The sequence below is a fragment of the Siphateles boraxobius genome, unplaced genomic scaffold (assembly GCF_051911475.1).
Source record: "Siphateles boraxobius isolate OS27281-9 unplaced genomic scaffold, OSU_SipBor_1 31, whole genome shotgun sequence".
In the NCBI taxonomy this organism is placed as follows: domain Eukaryota; kingdom Metazoa; phylum Chordata; class Actinopteri; order Cypriniformes; family Leuciscidae; genus Siphateles; species Siphateles boraxobius.
Genome location: NW_027508931.1, coordinates 19767248 through 19785004, shown reverse-complemented (window position 1 = coordinate 19785004; position 17757 = coordinate 19767248). Strand labels below are relative to the sequence as shown.

The window sequence follows — 17757 nt, the reverse complement described above, 5'->3', positions numbered from 1 at the left end:
AAACGAAAATAGACTTCTGCTTTAGCAACACACATTTATAAATGTTCAAAATCGTATACATGTTCAAAAACTTCTATTTCATACTTTGAAGCATCATGCTTTTAGGTCTGTAAAGATAAATAATTTAGAAAAAAAGAAAAAACTTTCTCTAACATTTTCTGATAACGTAGTAAAATGTACGAATAACCTTAACTTTATACAGCATTTTTTTAAAAGTTTTAAAAATGTGATAGTAAACTTTTCAAATATATGTAAAAACCGAAACTTTTCTTTAATTAAAAACAACTTCTTCTGCGACACAATTTTATTTGTTATAAAACTGTAAAAAGTCCCCTTTGGAAATGGACTCTTCCAAACACCCCCGCTTCTGTTCGTGATTTGGACTGTTCAAAAACTTTCCGGGCAGTTGGAAAACATCTAATGGAGATAGAATGTGCAGATGTGCTTGTTCAATGTAAATAATAGTTAAAATCAAGTGTTGTCAACTAAGGATTTTGAGGAGTATGTGTGTGCGTGCAACTAGTTGTAAACACATTTGCATATTTTATTGCATAATACGATCATAAGAGAGAATGAAGATCGCTATCGAGGCATTCCGTCTAAATGTTTACACCAGATTATTACTTAGATGTCACATGATCCTGCCGTGTTATTTATCTGTACAGTATGTAATGTTATCTCGTGGAGACTTCGACCGTGTATCAGGGAACATGTACGGGCATGTTTGTCCGTTTCGAAGGGCCATGTTGTTCACTTTTAACTTTTCTGCCTCGGAGTAAGTGAATGGGTAAGCTACAGAACGTCCGGTTAAAACAACATAATGTTTCGGCATAGTCATCTACTTTTCACCCTCTCAGCTTCACTGCACGATGTATTATAATCCTCTGGGTAACGTTATTAACGTGGTCCGCGAGCAGTCTGTATCCCCATTTGTTAATCCGCTTGTTAATCCATATGTTTAAAGAGAAGCTCTGTGAAAACCAAATCGGGGGTCCTCTGTTGTATTCCGTGTAAAGCTCTCATCGTTATCCACATTGATCAATCAAATGAAAACCATATCCCACATGTTCCATAGGTTCGTGAAGAAACTCCATGTATTTTTCGCGGTGCTAGAATTAAATCCTTCCATAGAAGTAGCAGTTGTAGCTGAATAGTTATCTACTAGCTAAAATCAGAAATGCGGCCGCCATCTTAAACCGGTCATACGGCTATTTGCGTTGCATAGCAGCAGTAGATGCCAGAGCACTGTGCAGCATATTCCTTCTCAAATCGGGGGACCATCACTCGGGGATTACTTTTCACAAGTAAGATTTAACATTACCGTACTATTGGTTGTATTTTGTGAACAAAGTATTCAATGTGTCCTGTATCGTAGCTAAGTGTATGACCTTTGCAGCAAAAAAACCCGCGTGAAAATCAGTTCGGTATTCAGTGAGATATGATTAATTAAATGCGCTGGCAGCTCATTGCATCTGCCAAACAGATTACACTGAGCGGAGCGGGTGACCGGTCTAAGATGGCGGCCCCACGGCTCGTCCGCGCCAATAGGCAGTAGCGGTCGATAGGGCGTCTATCTATATGATGTCTATGATCGTAAGCATCAGTCGCAGCTGTCCAATGAGACATAAGAACGTGGGTGTGTGGGTGTGTGCACGCATGGGTGCTGTATGCACTTTTTCCCACGCTCCAGGTGTGGAGGTGTGTCGTGCGTGGGAACCATAGACTGTAAAAAAATAGGGTGGGAACTCTGTGTTCTATTTCCCACGCTCCAGGTGCGGAGGTGTGTCGTGGGAGGAGTCTGCGTGTGGCTACTGTGCAGACCCTTCTGTAGCCATTTCTGGCCAGGTCTCCTGAGTAACCAGAAGTGTTTTCATTGTGTTCCCCGGAGATTGCCTTACACGGTCTTTAGAGAAGCGTAAGCCTGTTTTAATGTGTTTTTTTTTTTTTTTATATATATGTTTTATGTAAAATGTAACATTTAACAAATAATATGCGAAACTTACAGATCAACATTTTTAAAAAATGTATTATAACAATCCCAGCTTCTTTGCACTGGTCAAGCTATATTTCAAAAGGGGGTAACTGTGTGTGCAATGCTCAATAGGTCTCAGATTGAAAAAGATCTAAAATAAACTCTTCAACAAACAAGTGCAGTGTTTCTTTCTTCATATAGTCAAAGCTTTACTCAATCATTATCCCACAAACCCAAAATGTCACAAAACATACACCCGTATACAGAGATCAATTCATTATTTTCAGTCATGCACAAGTATATGCATATGGGTGTATCGAAATGTCCAACACAGTCCTATGAGGTTCACAAAGTCCAATAGCTCAGAAAATGAAAGATGTCAGTCTTATCTGTAGTTTGAACATAGGTGCAAAGGTGGATAGTGACGACGTAGGAGGTTGTCCAATGCTTAGTTGTTTGGTGAGTCGTTAGTCTTCTCATCAAACGAATCAGAAAAGTGCTTCAGTAGTATAAGCATGGTGTTTGGTCAGACCCACTTAGCAGTATCCACAGCTGACGAGCAATAGCTACATCCCAAACAAATCCTCTACAAGAAAAATATCAAACACATTAATTACACTAAATAGATTCCCCATCAGTTCACCCAAACACTTCGCACAAACAATTAAACAAACCTTTGAGCAGGAAACAAACAGTTTCTCAAACAGGATTGGAAAATAGTTAGCAAACAACCATGAGGCAGCATCAAACAGACCTTAGCACTTACTCTAATGCTTCCTGTTTTATCCCATACAATGTGCCCTCTTTCATCCCCCTAGTGGCTAGGAAGAAAATAACACCCACAATTTGAATGAAAGAAACCCTGTGACAGGTGGTGACTGTTACATATCCGTCCCCTCATGCTAGCACTGTTCCTATATTGCCAAAATAAGGTTTCAAATTCTGTACATGGAAATAATCTACCTGCTCTGGCTGTTCAATGAATGATATTGAGTAGTTAACAGGGCCAAGACATTTAACCACTTTAGCAGGACCTTTCCATTTGGCAGCCAGTTTAGCCATAAAACCGTCATCAGTGATACAACGAACCCATACTAAGTCTCCCACTTGAAAGTGAGCTTGTCTCCTACGAAGATTATAATACTTGCGTTGTTTGCTCTGGGCCCTCTCAACATTCCTTTGTACAGTCCGAATCAGTTCTTCGGACTTCTGCAGGATAGGGTAGGCTGGACTGTTTGGGTCAGGGGGTCTCAGAATAGCTCTCTCCAGAGGTCCCTTCAATTTGCGACCAAGCATGACTTCGGCTGGGGTGAAGCCAGTACTTTCTTGCCACGCCGTATTGATAGCAAATCGGAATTCGGCTAACCACCTGTCCCAATGGCGATGATGGTCTTGCACATATGAGGCAATCATAGTTTTGAGTGTTTGATTTACTCGTTCAGTCAAATTGGTCTGAGGGTGCGCAGTAGTGGGGAGTTTCTGGATGACATTCCATTGTTTGCAGATTAAACTGATGAGCTGTGAAGTGAATTGAGTTCCTCGGTCAGACACTAAGTATCTGGGAGTGCCCAATCTGGTGAAAATTTCTTCCACCAGAATACGTGAAATTTGCGGAGCTTTAGCCACTCGCAATGGAAACAATTCCACTCATTTTGAGCAGTAGTCCACTACTACGAGGAGATGTTCGTTCTGCTTCTGACTTCTAGCAAACGACCCCATGAGGTCAATACCCAGCATATGCCCAGGTTCCACTACCGGGGTCGACTGCATATGGCCAGCTAATTTCGAAACGGTCGGTTTGTACTTTTGACATACCTGGCATTCCTTGCAATGCTTCCAAACATCAGACCGTATCGTTGGCCAGTAGCATACATCTACTAGTCTCAGCAACGTCTTGAGTCTGCCGAGATGTCCACTTAATGGATTGTCGTGAGCATATTTCAGAAATTCAGCTCTCAAAGTAGTAGGAATGACAAGTTTAAGTTTTTCTCCTTCTGGTCCTTGAGATAGGCTTCTGAAAAGAAAACCATTCTTCATAACATAGTGTATACGCTTAGGGTCTGTAGCAGAGGTTGATTGTACTTTAGCCATAAGCTCTTGAATTTCTGCATCCTCTTGTTAGGCTTTGTCAATATCTGACCATTCTATGGGAAAAGTTGCGAAGGCATTTGAAGAATCCTTAGGTTTTGACGGAGTGAGTAGATGGAGTGATGAAGATTCAGTGAAACTACGGGAAAGGGTGTCTGCAACAATATTACATTGTCCTTTTCTGTGCTTGACAGTGAATTCAAACTCTTGCAGACGAATGCCCCAGCGTATCAATCGAGATGAAGGTTTTGGATGGTTGAAGACCCAGGCAAGAGCAGCATGATCGGTGATCACTTCAAATGGTCGTCCCTCTTGGTAAGGCCTCCATTTTTCTACTGCCCATACCACAGCACAACATTCCTTCTCTGAAACGGAGTATGACTTTTCAGCTCCTCTTAAAAGACGTGAAGCATAGGCCACTACCTGTTCCACTCCCTCAATGTCCTGGGTCAGGACAGCTCCGACTCCCAAATCGCTCGCATCGGTCTGGACTTTGAATGGTTTACTCAAGTCAGGGGCAATGAGGATTGGTGCGCTAATCAACTCACCCTTAATCAACTCAAAGTAATTCTGACATTCTTCTATCCACATCCAAGTAGCTCCTTTCTTTTTCAGTGCATGCAATGGTGCAACCTTCTCTGAGAAATTTGGAACAAATCTGTGGTACCAGCCTGCCATACCCAGAAATCGTTGCACTTCCTTCAGAGACTTTGGTACAGAAAAATGGTTAACAGCATTGACCTTGTCTTGGTCGGTTTTTATTCCTTCAGTGCCGCTTCGTGCACTGACTCAAGTATGTCATGGATCTGAGGCATAGGATACCCATCTAGATACGTCTTGGCGTTGAGCCCTCTGAAATCAATACAAAATCTTTGTCCACCATCTTTCTTTGGGACTAATACTACAGGAGCAGCCCAAGGAGAAAATGAAGGACGGATGATCTTCTTATCCACCATCGACTTAATCTCCTGATCAATGAAGGCTTGTTTTTCTTGTGACACACGGTAAGCTCTCTTACGAACAGGTAACTCGTTGGTAGTGATGATGCGATGTTTAACTACCTTGGTGTGTCCTATTTCACTTGTGCAGACAGTCGGCCATTCTTGGAGTATATTATGAAGTTGTGACTGGTATAGGGAATTTGTATCAGCGTTGGTGACCAGCTGTTGAATATAGTGCTTGGTTTCTGTCGTTTCTTCTGGAATAGGTAATGCAATTAACAGTGACAGCAATGTATAGGTAGCAGGAGGAGTCAAGAATGAAAATGTTTCTTCTTGATAATCACTGGTAGCAGGTAAAGTATACAGAGCATTATCAATATCCAAGTTAATTCTAGTGGCTACCAGGAAATCCAAACCTAGCACCATGGGTATTGTGAGATCCTCATCTTTCATTACAAACAGTTCCACTTCATACCTTCTTCCTTGTAGTTCACATTCACAACTCCATACTCCCATTGCAGGCAATACTTGACCATTGGCTTGACTGAAAGTTTGCCCACGGCTTGATTTTAGCTGTTCTTGATGTCCCAGCTCTCTCCAACATGACTCCTGTATCAGAGTTAGGGAGCTTCCAGTATCCAGCAGAGCTTGAAAGTATCTTCCTCTGACCAACAGTGGTAACGTCAGAGTCTTTTAAGTGAGATTCTCTTTTCAAAGGTTGTAGAATGCGGGTTGAAGAAGAATTTGATTTGGGAAGAGAATCTCATTCAAATGGGGATTTTCTTTTCTGGGTTTCGGCATTAACCTGGCTCCAATATCGTTTCCATAAGCATGGTGTTTGGTCAGACCCACTTAGCAGTATCCACAGCTGACGAGCAATAGCTACATCCCAAACAAATTGTAGGATTACAAATTTATTTAAATGTTTTAATTTTGGTTCAACAGCATTTTAACTGAGAAAGTGCACACACTGTTTTCCATTTTTGAGGCAATCAAGGTTTTGGACATTAACCTCTTGTCACATCTCAAAGGTCAGCTGGGCCTTTTGTTGATCTAATCAGGCTGATTGGATTAGCATCTCAAGGCTCTGAGTTACACTGTTACCTGATGAAATCAGGTAACCAGCTGAATCATGTATTTTCCTTTACATGTTTTGTTCAAGAGTCCCCTCCTCTATGAAATTAATCCCACCCCCTTGAAATGTATATAAACTGCAATGTAAAGTTCCCTTAGATTAGATTTGATTGAGATGACTACAGCGACGAAATAAAGAACTTATACCTCAACAATCTCCTGGTCTGCAACTCTATCTTTTCTACACTAGAGAAGGAAAAAGTTCACAACAGATGTTGCCGTGACCCGGTTGGAGAAACTGAAACACAACAAAGAATGAACTTTTCCAGACTGATTTGAAACTTCAAAGCTCAAAGATCTCAACAAAGCTAACTGAGTTCCAGAACTCAAGCTCAACAAAGATCTCAACAAAGATCTCAACATCTGACTTTCCAGTTCCAGACTGAATCTTGAAACTTCAAGCTCAACAAAGAAATAACTTTCTGACTGAGTTTCCAGACGGAACTTTTCCGTACAGCGAACGATTTGGTGTGTTTCACTCTATTCAAAGAACCACTAAAGACTAGTACAAATTTGTCATTCCTCTGCGCCGCCAGAGAAGAAGTTAACAGACAGCTGTAGGGTTTGTTAACTAAAGTTATCCTCTAAAGTTGCTTTTAGAGATGAAATGTATCCTCTGTTTTTCAGGCAGGGAAGATTAACGTACATGTTAATATTGCTTATCCTCTAAAGTTTCTGTTAGAGATGAAAGTGATCCTCTGTTGTCAGGCAGGGAAGAATTTAGCATTACGTGTTATAATTTGCTGATCCTCTGTTTCAGGAAGGGAAGTTTAGCATTACGTGCTAGTTATTTTGTTTTTGTTTTTTGGTGATCATCTGTCCACAGAGTAGAATTAGCATTATGTGCTAGTTATTTTTTTTTTATTGTTCATCCTCTGTTCACAGAGAAGGTTAGCATTACTTGCTAATATTTGCTATCCTCTCTTTTCAGCAGAGAAGAATTGTTTTTATCCTCTGTAAAGTTAGGGAAGACTTATCCTCTGCTTTACCAGGGAAGGTGATACATCCTCTGTGTAGTCATAGAAGATTAATCATCTGTTCAACAAGGGACGTTTAACAACAGTTACAACAGTTAACCTGTTAACCTTCAAGGCCACTTTTGAAAAATCCCCAGAAATGGCATACCCAAACTTAAACAGATACAGTTCATGAACCCTTTGCACTAAAAGCACAAGTATGATCTCATTTGAAAGCTGACACCTAGTAGTTTATTGTAAATGTAGAAATAATTATTGTCATAATGAAAAAAAAAATGTTTAAATAGCTTCAAAGTTTTGTAAAGTTATTAGAAATTTACTTTCATGAAACATCTTCATAAAAATAAAATTGAAGTTGGCCCTGGAGCAATCTAGAAATGCACTGCAGCTAAAGCCATATGTGTGACCATTTTATATTTAAAATCTGAAAATGATAAGTCTAAAACTCTGTATTTAGTTAAATGTTTTTCAAGATCATGTCAAATTACTTTATTTTGATTAGACTCTAAAATGCAAACTGATGTTTAGTCATCTTCTGAGTCATCTAATCAGTCTATTGTCTCTATTATTTTGTGGTGCAAACGAGCCCCATTCAGAGTCAGTCTCTCCTTGCACACATTTACACCTCTCCAGACTGGTTATGGCTCTGAATATGCATTTCTTTTGTCTGCATTATAGCTACTAACGACTGGCTATTCACAGGCTATTCATAGGGTTTCAAACCCTAATTTCTTTTATCAAAGTTCTCACTAAATATTTGAAACTGGTATCAAATGCACTGAAACATTTCAGTAAGCATTCCTATTTAGAAAAAAATCATAAAACAATAACTGCTGGTGGCAGGTGCACCTGGGCTAGCTAGCATGTTAGCTTAGCACACCATCAATACACGACCATTTATGAGATTGAAACCATGTTTGTGCTCCAAACTTACTTTATAACGCAAGTCGAGTGTTTTAAATAATCTTCTGTGATCTAATTTGGCTTCAGATAAAAAAAAAAAATCCGACAGAAAATTTATTATTTATAGTGTTCTGCACGATGATGAAATCTATATCGATTAGCATTGCATTATAAATATAATCTATTATTATGAAATACCTGGCATGGCTTGAAGAACACAGGTAACTCAAATATCATTGCAATCATGTTTATTGTCTTCAAAACATCTTTATCTGCATGTTACAGCGATCTCTGTCAGCTACTTTCTGTATCAGTGACGTCCTGGAATGTCACATGACTATGGGTCTTCTTCGTGATCCATATATGGACTGTTATTGTGCATATAGCGCCCTCAGGCTATTGGTATGAATTGAAAACACAGCACATCTCAGTAAGAAGCGATCATAATAATATTGATTCTGATTCTGATAATGATTACATCGACGCATTTGGGTATAAATTCAACAAATATTATTCCTGTCTATAGAAATATGATGTGAATCTATGAGAATATATCAATATTTCTCCAAGTCTGCACATTTTTTAGCTAAAGCCCTGAGGGACGATGTTTTGCGAATCGCTGTCATGAACGACAGCTTGGAGTGTTTTTTATGAATGGACCAGCTGACGCTCATAATTCATATTAAAGGTATCGACTCATTTTTCCATTTCATAACTCCTGACACAAATTAAGACATAACTGTCACTATAAGTTTCTCAGAATACAATAGTGGTCAAATACTGAATCTTGAGTATTATATCTTTTTAATGATGTATAGTTTGTCAAGGTATAACATTAAATCTGATAGTAAATTTGAACTAAATAAAAAAAAAACCGCTTCAGTGCGCCGACGCTCTGGAAACGGTTAACAGGTTAATAGTTTAAACTGTTAACAGTAGTTTGTCCTCTACTTTGCTTAAGAAGGTTCATCCTCTGTTTAATCAGGAAAATTTAACAACTGTTAAAAGTGTGTTAGCAAAGTGGTTTATCCTCTGTTTTGCCAGGGAAGTGGAAAAAGTTTTTTTCAGGCAGGGAAGATTTTAGTATAAATTGCTAATATTTTGTGTGTTACCCTTTGCTCTGGGCAAGGAAGGTTAACTGTGTTATCGAGTGTAGCCTCTTTTGATCAGAGAAGATTTAGTGTTTTTGTTTGTTTTATCCTCTAAAAGTTAAGAAGGTGAAAGATCCTTTGCATTTTTCTTTTAGGGAAGATTAGCGTAACATGCTAATAGTTTGTGATGTGTTGGTAACAAGGAAGTTTAACAAGATTTGATCTGTGTTAACAATTATACCCTGTGTTGATCAGAGAAATTTATTTTTTGATTGTGTGGTAACAAAAGAAATCCACAAAATGGTTAGCAGAAATGCTAGGCTAGTTCCATCAACTGAGAAAAATGGACTAGCTAGCCCTTTATGGACAGACAGTGAGTTCAAGTCATTGTTAGGAGAGAACATTGATTCCATAGTGACTGAGTCAGTTAGATTGGATTTGACAAAGAAATTTGGTATTGATCCAGAAAAAGTTTGGTCTATTGAAGAATGCAAGAAGGTGTTAGGTGCATGTATCAGAAAGAAAAACATGAAAGGCATAATCTGTTGCCATAGAGAATATAGCTTATCCATTGCACAAGAACAAACTAGGTGTATTGATAAGTTAAATGAACAAAACAAACAATTGCAGACTCAAGTGTCCTGTTTCAAGACAAAGGTGAGCCATAATCAGGCCTAAACCAAATGTGACTCTGAAGACCAACAGTCAGATGAAAGCTATCCTGATTTACATTCTTTCTGTAAACTAGAAAACACTAGAAATTCTGCTTTGATAGATAAAGATGTAAATGCATTTGAAGTGTGTGGAGCAAGACAAAAGGCTCAGACTAGGGCAAAAGGGATTGACTCTGTTCAATCCGTAACCCCCATACTGCAGCTACAAACAGTCAAATTATCTTTAGGTCCTAAAGAAATCGAGAGAATCGCTGAAAATTTGCCATCAGTGCAAAGAAATTTTTCTGAGTTTAGGAGAGAATTGTCCAGAAAGATGCGGCTCTACGATATGTCTCTAGCTGAAGTCACCCAGCTAATATCACAGATCTTGACTGAGTCAGAATTCAGTGATTTTGAAAATGCTGTAAACTATTTTGAGTTTCAAAATGCCAGAAAAGATGACTTGAGAGAGGGAGTTATGAGAGTGTTAAAAAGCATTGTTGGACCAAAAGTGGACTGGTCAAAGATAACTAGTTGTGTACAGAAGACGAATGAAACTGTTAGTGAGTACACTCAAAGATTTTGTCAGTCAGCAGCAGCATACAGTGGTATAGCTGACACTTCAGAGAAGGTGCTAGAAGATAATGGTCCCCTAGTTCGCACATGGTTTGATGGTCTGTTGTCAGAACATAGAAAAGCATTGCCCTTCTTAGACTTAACATGGTCCACTAGAACCATACAAAACAACTTGGAGAGGTTAGCTACTTGGGAAAGAGATTCTGATGTCAAGGCAAGAGTGAAAATTGCAGCAGCATCCTTTAAGGTCAACACAGGGAAGCAACAGAAACGCAAATGTCCTAAGAGAGAGGGCAGCAGTTGTTATTATTGTGGTAAACATGGACATTGGGGAAAAGAGTGTAGAAAAAACAAAAAGAATGTTAGAGAAACTAACAATGTAACTCAGCTTCTGCTCAGCCTGCTAGCTGCTCTGAAGCAGCCCCTCCCCTCGTCATTAAGCTCGTTGGGCAGCTGTTTTAGTTGTTAACCAGTTGGGCTGTGAGTGCTTTATATCCCCACTAACTTGCAACAGAGATAAAAGACTTCTGTTTTTGTTTAATAGAACAAAAGGAAAGTGACTATCTCAGTTTTTTCCTTTGGGGGACACTGGTTAAAGTAGACTCACAGCCTTAAATGTTATTTTACAGCACAGGCCTTTCATCATTAATAGTGTTAGGTCAGACTGTAAACGTAAAAAAAGCCATCGTGCAGTGTCCACAATAATGCCAAATATTGTCTTACAGCGTGCACCTGTCACAAATCCGTCCTCATGTATGATGTCTGCTATGACTGAAGTTTTGTTAGAGGATGAAGGAGAAATTACTCACGATTGTGTTATGCTTACATATACACCTATGAGTGAAGTGAAAGAAAAAGGTAACAGACGAGCAGGTTATGCAGTAACGTCCACCACGGAAGTGTTAGCTTCAGGACGTCTTCCAGATCATTTTTCAGCTCAAGCTGCAGAACTAGTAGCCCTAACAAGAGCATGCACGCTAGCTTCAGGATCAGTTGCTAATATCTACACAGATTCCAGATTTGCTTTTGGGGTAATTCATGATTTTGGTGTCATTTGGCAAACCAGGCAGTTTCTAACTTCTGCGGGATCCCCCATTAAGCATGCTGAATTAGTGAAAGATCTAATGTTTTCCATGAAACTTCCAAAGAAATTAGCAGTGATCAAAGTGAAAGCACATCTCACAACTAATACTACGGAAGCTAAAGGTAATGCTCTTGCTGATATGGCAGCTAAACAGGCTTGTTTCTATGCAACTGTACAAGTGTGTTCAGGTAGTGCAGCACAGAAGAAAATGATGCCTCCTGAATCAATAATTGATCTGTACAAAGACGTTTCCTCCATTAGAACCAAAGTGACATGGGCCACATCAAGTGATGTTGATTACAGCAGCCGCAGTATTGTGTCAGGGAAGGAAAACCTGGACTCATGTGTCACACTGTAAGGTTGTTCCTGCTCCAACAGGGATAGGATAGGACACAAACCAGTGGGGAGCCGAGGGAAGAACCGATTGCAACAGGCGTCGGAGGCCAACCCTTCGGTGAAGAATCCCTCATAGGCCTTCCCATCCATTAATCCATCCTCACCTCACTGCGTTCTTTAGGTGTCAAAGGGATTAAGAAATAGGGAAAGATGGAACAACAATAGCAGACCCAGAAAAAGTTTACAACCCCAGTGTGTGAACAAATACTGCTCTCCTGTCTTTTGTTTACTTTCTTACTCTGTGCAGATACCACTGATGACTTCCCGAGACCCATACGCACTGACCTCGTCATCTGCGTATGAAGCCACAAGAAAACCTCAAGAAACAACTTGACCCACTTCCGAGCCAACTATCACAAAAGGATAAAGAAAAGAAAAAGAAAAAAATACACAACGCAGAGACTCGCATACGAAACCTTCAGTCATCCTTCAACATGATCAAGATTGTCGTACCAGTAACATGACAGACACTCTCGCTTCGCACAAGATAATGATCTTACAGAACAGAGTGGCCTTGGATTCAACACAAGGAGGAGCCTGCACCATCATTGGACCTGAGTGCTGCACCAGGTTAATGGATCCAACAGAGAACTTGAACAAAATCCAACAAGACATTCTTGATCTTTCAGCAAAATTACACCAGATGACTGAAGATAATTCTTCATGGTTCGGAAACTTGATTGGGAAACCCTGGCTGTGGATAAAGGAAATAGTAATTATGTTGTTGGTTCTACTTGCGTACTATCTATGCGTCCACAGTATCAAGTGTTTCATTCAACATATGAATCACACCTCTCACAAGAAAATCACAGTAGACTATTACCCGTAGGAACGTCATGGACCCTAAAATTGCATGTTTGTTTCTGTGTCAGCATGCAATTGCATTAAAGCAAACATAGAACACACATTATGTGCCTATAACGATCACAAGTTACAAGAATGAACTTTTAAGTCTTTAAATTTGTATTTTGTGAGAGTCATTTAGAACTCTCAAAGGGGGAAATGTAGGATTACAAATTATTTAAATGTTTTAATTTAGGTTCAACAGTATTTTAACTGAGAAAGTGCACACACTGTTTTCCATTTTTGAGGCAATCAAGGTTTTGGACATTAACCTCTTGTCACATCTCAAAGGTCAGCTGGGCCTTTTGTTGATCTAATCAGGCTGATTGGATTTGTCACGGATTTTCAGGAACGAACCCAATTGCAGACAGTTTGCTGACACAAGGTTTATTGATAACAAAACCCCACGAGGGAGGAAAAACAGCACAGGCAAAGCAAAAGACTAACAACAATAGACTAAGACTCAAACATAAAACTTCACAGGAACAAAATAACTATAACAAGAAAACTTCTTTGTTTAGACAGAACTCAAGACAATGTACTCACAAGTATTACCGTGTGTGGATACGCACACAATCAATCACAATGAACCAGCACAGGACAGCAAACACAAGGGGATAATATAGGGAACACTAATGACAAAGACAGGTGAAGCTGACTAGACAAGGACAGGTGAAACTGACTAGACAATAATGACGAGACGAGGATAACAAGGGGGCGGGGTGACGTGACGAGACAACACAAGCACATGGCTCAAAACACAAGACCATGTGCTTGCACACAAAACATGATTCTGTCATGATCCTGCCTCAAGACTAGAGAAAATCAAGGACACGAGGGCAGAATCATGACAGAACCCCCACCTTAAGGAGCGGCTACCAGACGCTCCTCAAGGGGACATCAAACACGGGACATGACAGACTGAGACATCGACACAAACCAACAAAACATGACAAATAAAAGTAATGGCAAACACGAAAACACAACAACCGGGTTAGGATGAAACATTAAAAATAACAGACAAGGAAGAGGTGGTGGAGGAAACACAGAGTTCATGGGGGGTGGTCCAGGGTGAATGGGTGTGCTGGGGGTCTTAGGTCCACGGGATGAGGACGGGGAACGAGGAATCTGGGCTGGCTTGGAGGGGGACACACGAGGGAGGGACTTGGACAAAACAGTACGGGGTTTAGTGGCGACAGGGGAAACAGTCCGGGGACTAGTGGCGACAGGGACAAACGGGGAAACAGTCCGGGGACTAGTGGAGACAGGGACGAACGGGGAAACAGTCCGGGAATTAGTGGAGACAGGGGGTACACCGAGAGGTAGAACAGGAATCCGGATGGGGGAAACAGTAGAAGGCATAACAGGACTCATGACAGGGGAAATAGGTGACCGTGGAGGTGACACTGGGACTGAGCTCAAAGAAGATGGCTGGGATCCCATGCTCCACATCTCCGAATCTGGTATGGCGCTCTCGGCAGCTGACTGGGGTACAGCGCTCTCTTCAACAGTGGGCATAAGACTGGGGGACACAACAGGACTGGACGGAACTTCTAGGATCTTTGCAAGACTAGACAAATAATCAGAAAGGGTCTTAGCCGCAATGAAAACCGGCATCTCCTGACGAGCAGAAACAGCCCGCAGAACCTCCTTAGCAGCTAGATCGGCCACAACTTTCTCATCAGTAACTGCAGCGGGCTCTGTGACTGCAGCGGGCTCTGTGACTGCAGCGGGCTCTGTGACTGCAGCGGGCTCTGTGACTGCAGCGGGCTCTGTGACTGCAGCGGGCTCTGTGACTGCAGCGGGCTCTGTGACTGCAGCGGGCTCTGTGACTGCAGCGGGCGAAGAACGGAAGGCTCCCCTCTTCCTCCTCTTTCTCCTAGGTCGAGAAGCAGTGACCATCACCGGAGCTGAGACGGGTTGGGGAAGCACGGCAGGAACTGTGTCGGGCGAAGAAGGGGTTATCTCTGGCAGGATAGACTCCGACGCTGAGGACTCTGAAGGAGAGTCCCACGAGGTTCGCCTCCCTCGTTTCCCTCGAAGACCGAAGGGGGTAGATGAAGTGCCAGGAGTCGTGAGGGCGCCAGCCTGGTCCCCAAGCGTCGCGACGCCTATCATTCGACCCTCGGGAATGGCTGGCAGGCAGGCAGAAGGTGGAGAGCCCGAGGAAGAAACCTGCGGAACCTCCCGGGAAAAATGATCCCAGAGGCGGGCATAATCCCTCATGATCTGCTCACCCTGGGACGGGATAGGGCAAATGACCCGTTCTCCGTTGGTTGATGCGGACAACCAGCATCGCTCACGGAACTCCGTCTGGAACTGGAGTTGAGAGGTCATACTGTCTGCTGGGCTCTTAGTTGGCTGGTTCATTCTGTCACGGATTTTCAGGAACGAACCCAATTGCAGACAGTTTGCTGACACACAAGGTTTATTGATAACAAAAAGGGAAAACAAAACCCCACGAGGGAGGAAAAACAGCACAGGCAAAGCAAAAGACTAACAACAATAGACTAAGACTTAAACATAAAACTTCACAGGAACAAAATAACTATAACAAGAAAACTTCTTTGTTTAGACAGAACTCAAGACAATGTACTCACAAGTATTACCGTGTGTGGATACGCACACAATCAATCACAATGAACCAGCACAGGACAGCAAACACAAGGGGATAATATAGGGAACACTAATGACAAAGACAGGTGAAGCTGACTAGACAAGGACAGGTGAAACTGACTAGACAATAATGACGAGACGAGGATAACAAGGGGGCGGGGTGACGTGACGAGACAACACAAGCACATGGCTCAAAACACAAGACCATGTGCTTGCACACAAAACATGATTCTGTCATGATCCTGCCTGAAGACTAGAGAAAATCAAGGACACGAGGGCAGAATCATGACAGGATTAGCATCTCAAGGCTCTGAGTTACACTGTTACCTGATGAAATCAGGTAACCAGCTGAATCATGTACTTTCCTTTACATGTTTTGTTCAAGAGTCCCCTCCTCTATGAAATTAATCCCACCCCCTTGAAATGTATATAAACTGCAATGTAAAGTTCCCTTAGATAAGATTTGATTGAGATGACTACAGCGACGAAATAAAGAACTTATACCTCAACAATCTCCTGGTCTGCAACTCTATCTTTTCTACACTAGAGAAGGAAAAAGTTCACAACAAAATCCTCTACAAGAAAAACATCAAACACATCAATTACACTAAATAGATTCCCCATCAGTTCACCCAAACACTTCGCACAAACAATTAAACTTACGTTTGAGCAGGAAACAAACAGTTTCTCAAACAGGATTGGAAAATAGTTAGCAAACAACAATTGCTGCGTTCCAAACCGCATACTTCCCTACTATTTAGTATGGGAAAAGAGTAGGCGAGCGAAAAAGTATGTATTAATCCAAAAGAGTAGGCGAGAATTACCTGGGTGGCGTACCAATTATCGCGAGATTTGGACTTAAGTGCGTTCGAATGTGCCTACTTTCCTACTATATAGTAGGCGAAAACAGTACGTGAAGGAAGCAGTACGTTCGAAACATCAGTATTCATAAAAGAGTAGGGGAGAAGTCCCCGGATGGCTTACTGCTTCCGGCCCGATTTTTGAGTGCTCAACCGATGGATACTCTTCTATCCCAGGAGGCCACGCGAGAGCATACGTCATTATCAAACATCACGGAGATCAGCGACGCCGGGGGTTTTCAAATGTGAGTAAACATGGTTCCTTATGTGTTAAACTACAATAGAGTAGACGTTTTAACTGTTGAAGGTGTAAAGTAGTTAGACAGTATAGTATAGTTGTGATTTTGCTGTAAAAACATGTTTTGTATAGCTAGCTAACAGGGGAGCTCTAAGCACACGTAACGTCTCTAAAGTGGATTTACATAACCTTATACATCTTAAACACGCTTATTTAAAATGTCTATTTACATCTGAAAGGAAAATATTGTAAGTATTGACATATTGCAGATGAGCACATCACAACATGAAAAAGACATCTGAGTGATGTATGTGTGGCATTATCATAGGATAGGATAACGTTAATTCACTGTTGTCAACACTGTTGACATTAGACTAATGTGCTGTAAATAAGGTAAATAAACAAATCTATAAAGTAACTAAACATGTTTTTATTCAGACTGGTGTGAGCACTGAGGATGAGGAGCCCAGAGCTGAATCCTGGAAACGGTCCCATGGATGAGACTGTCATAAGATCTCTCCATCTGCCCTTATCGCCTCAGATTGTGAAGCGCAGCGCAGCAACAAGCTCCGGCACGAAGGCACGGTCACCTCTGGTGAATTCATCAGAATAAAGCCGCAGAATGGGAACCGCTGTGTTGAGATGGCAGTAGGATGTGGGCTTCAGCGCCCAAATACATGCTTGTAGTTTGAATAAAGATTTGTTTCATGTGCATGCATTTGTTTATTGTGTGATGGTTACTTTTATTTGTTCTTTTACTCATTTATTCATGTTTCTTATTGTTGTCAGTATATAAAATATAATTATTTAATGTATGCATTAATTCATTGCTTGACTGACAATTGAGATGTTCACGTGTATTCATGCATAACTCATATGACAAAACAAATTACATTTTGCTTGTTTTATTAAATTATATCATTTTTAGTATATAAAAAAAGTAATATAATTAAGTATTGGTCAGCATTTAATATTATTTTGTTTAAGTTTTGGGGTGGGCTAACAATGCAATTCATTCTGAGGTAATATTAATTTTTTATAAGCGATACTTGCATTTTTCGAGTATAAAGTCAACAGTTTCTCCAAAGGAGATCTTCGAGCAGCGGCCCGTCTCCTTGTGCACTGCAGACAGTAAATGCAGAGGGAAACTGTTCTAGGTTGTGCTGTCGAGTTACTGATGTTATGAAGTGTTAGTGCACCTGTCGCTCATATAATTTAAACTTATAAACTTATTACATAAAGATCATGGAAAGATACTAGTTGTATCTAACAATGAACAATCATAATGACAAAACAGAAAACATAAAGATCATCGGTTTGTGTACATCATAATATGATATTTATACACAGGAAAAAAGAACAATAACAAAGCTAAATATCTTTAA

At 40.8% G+C, this 17757-nt stretch overlaps 1 long non-coding RNA gene across 1 annotated transcript; it reads left to right on the top strand.

The window, feature by feature from the left end:
• The first annotated feature begins 16249 nt into the window (after positions 1-16249).
• Positions 16250-17086, top strand: LOC143697128 (uncharacterized). The gene is made up of 2 exons (XR_013186188.1): positions 16250-16379; positions 16811-17086. It is a non-coding gene; the product is annotated as an uncharacterized LOC143697128 (long non-coding RNA).
• The last annotated feature ends 671 nt before the right edge of the window (positions 17087-17757 follow it).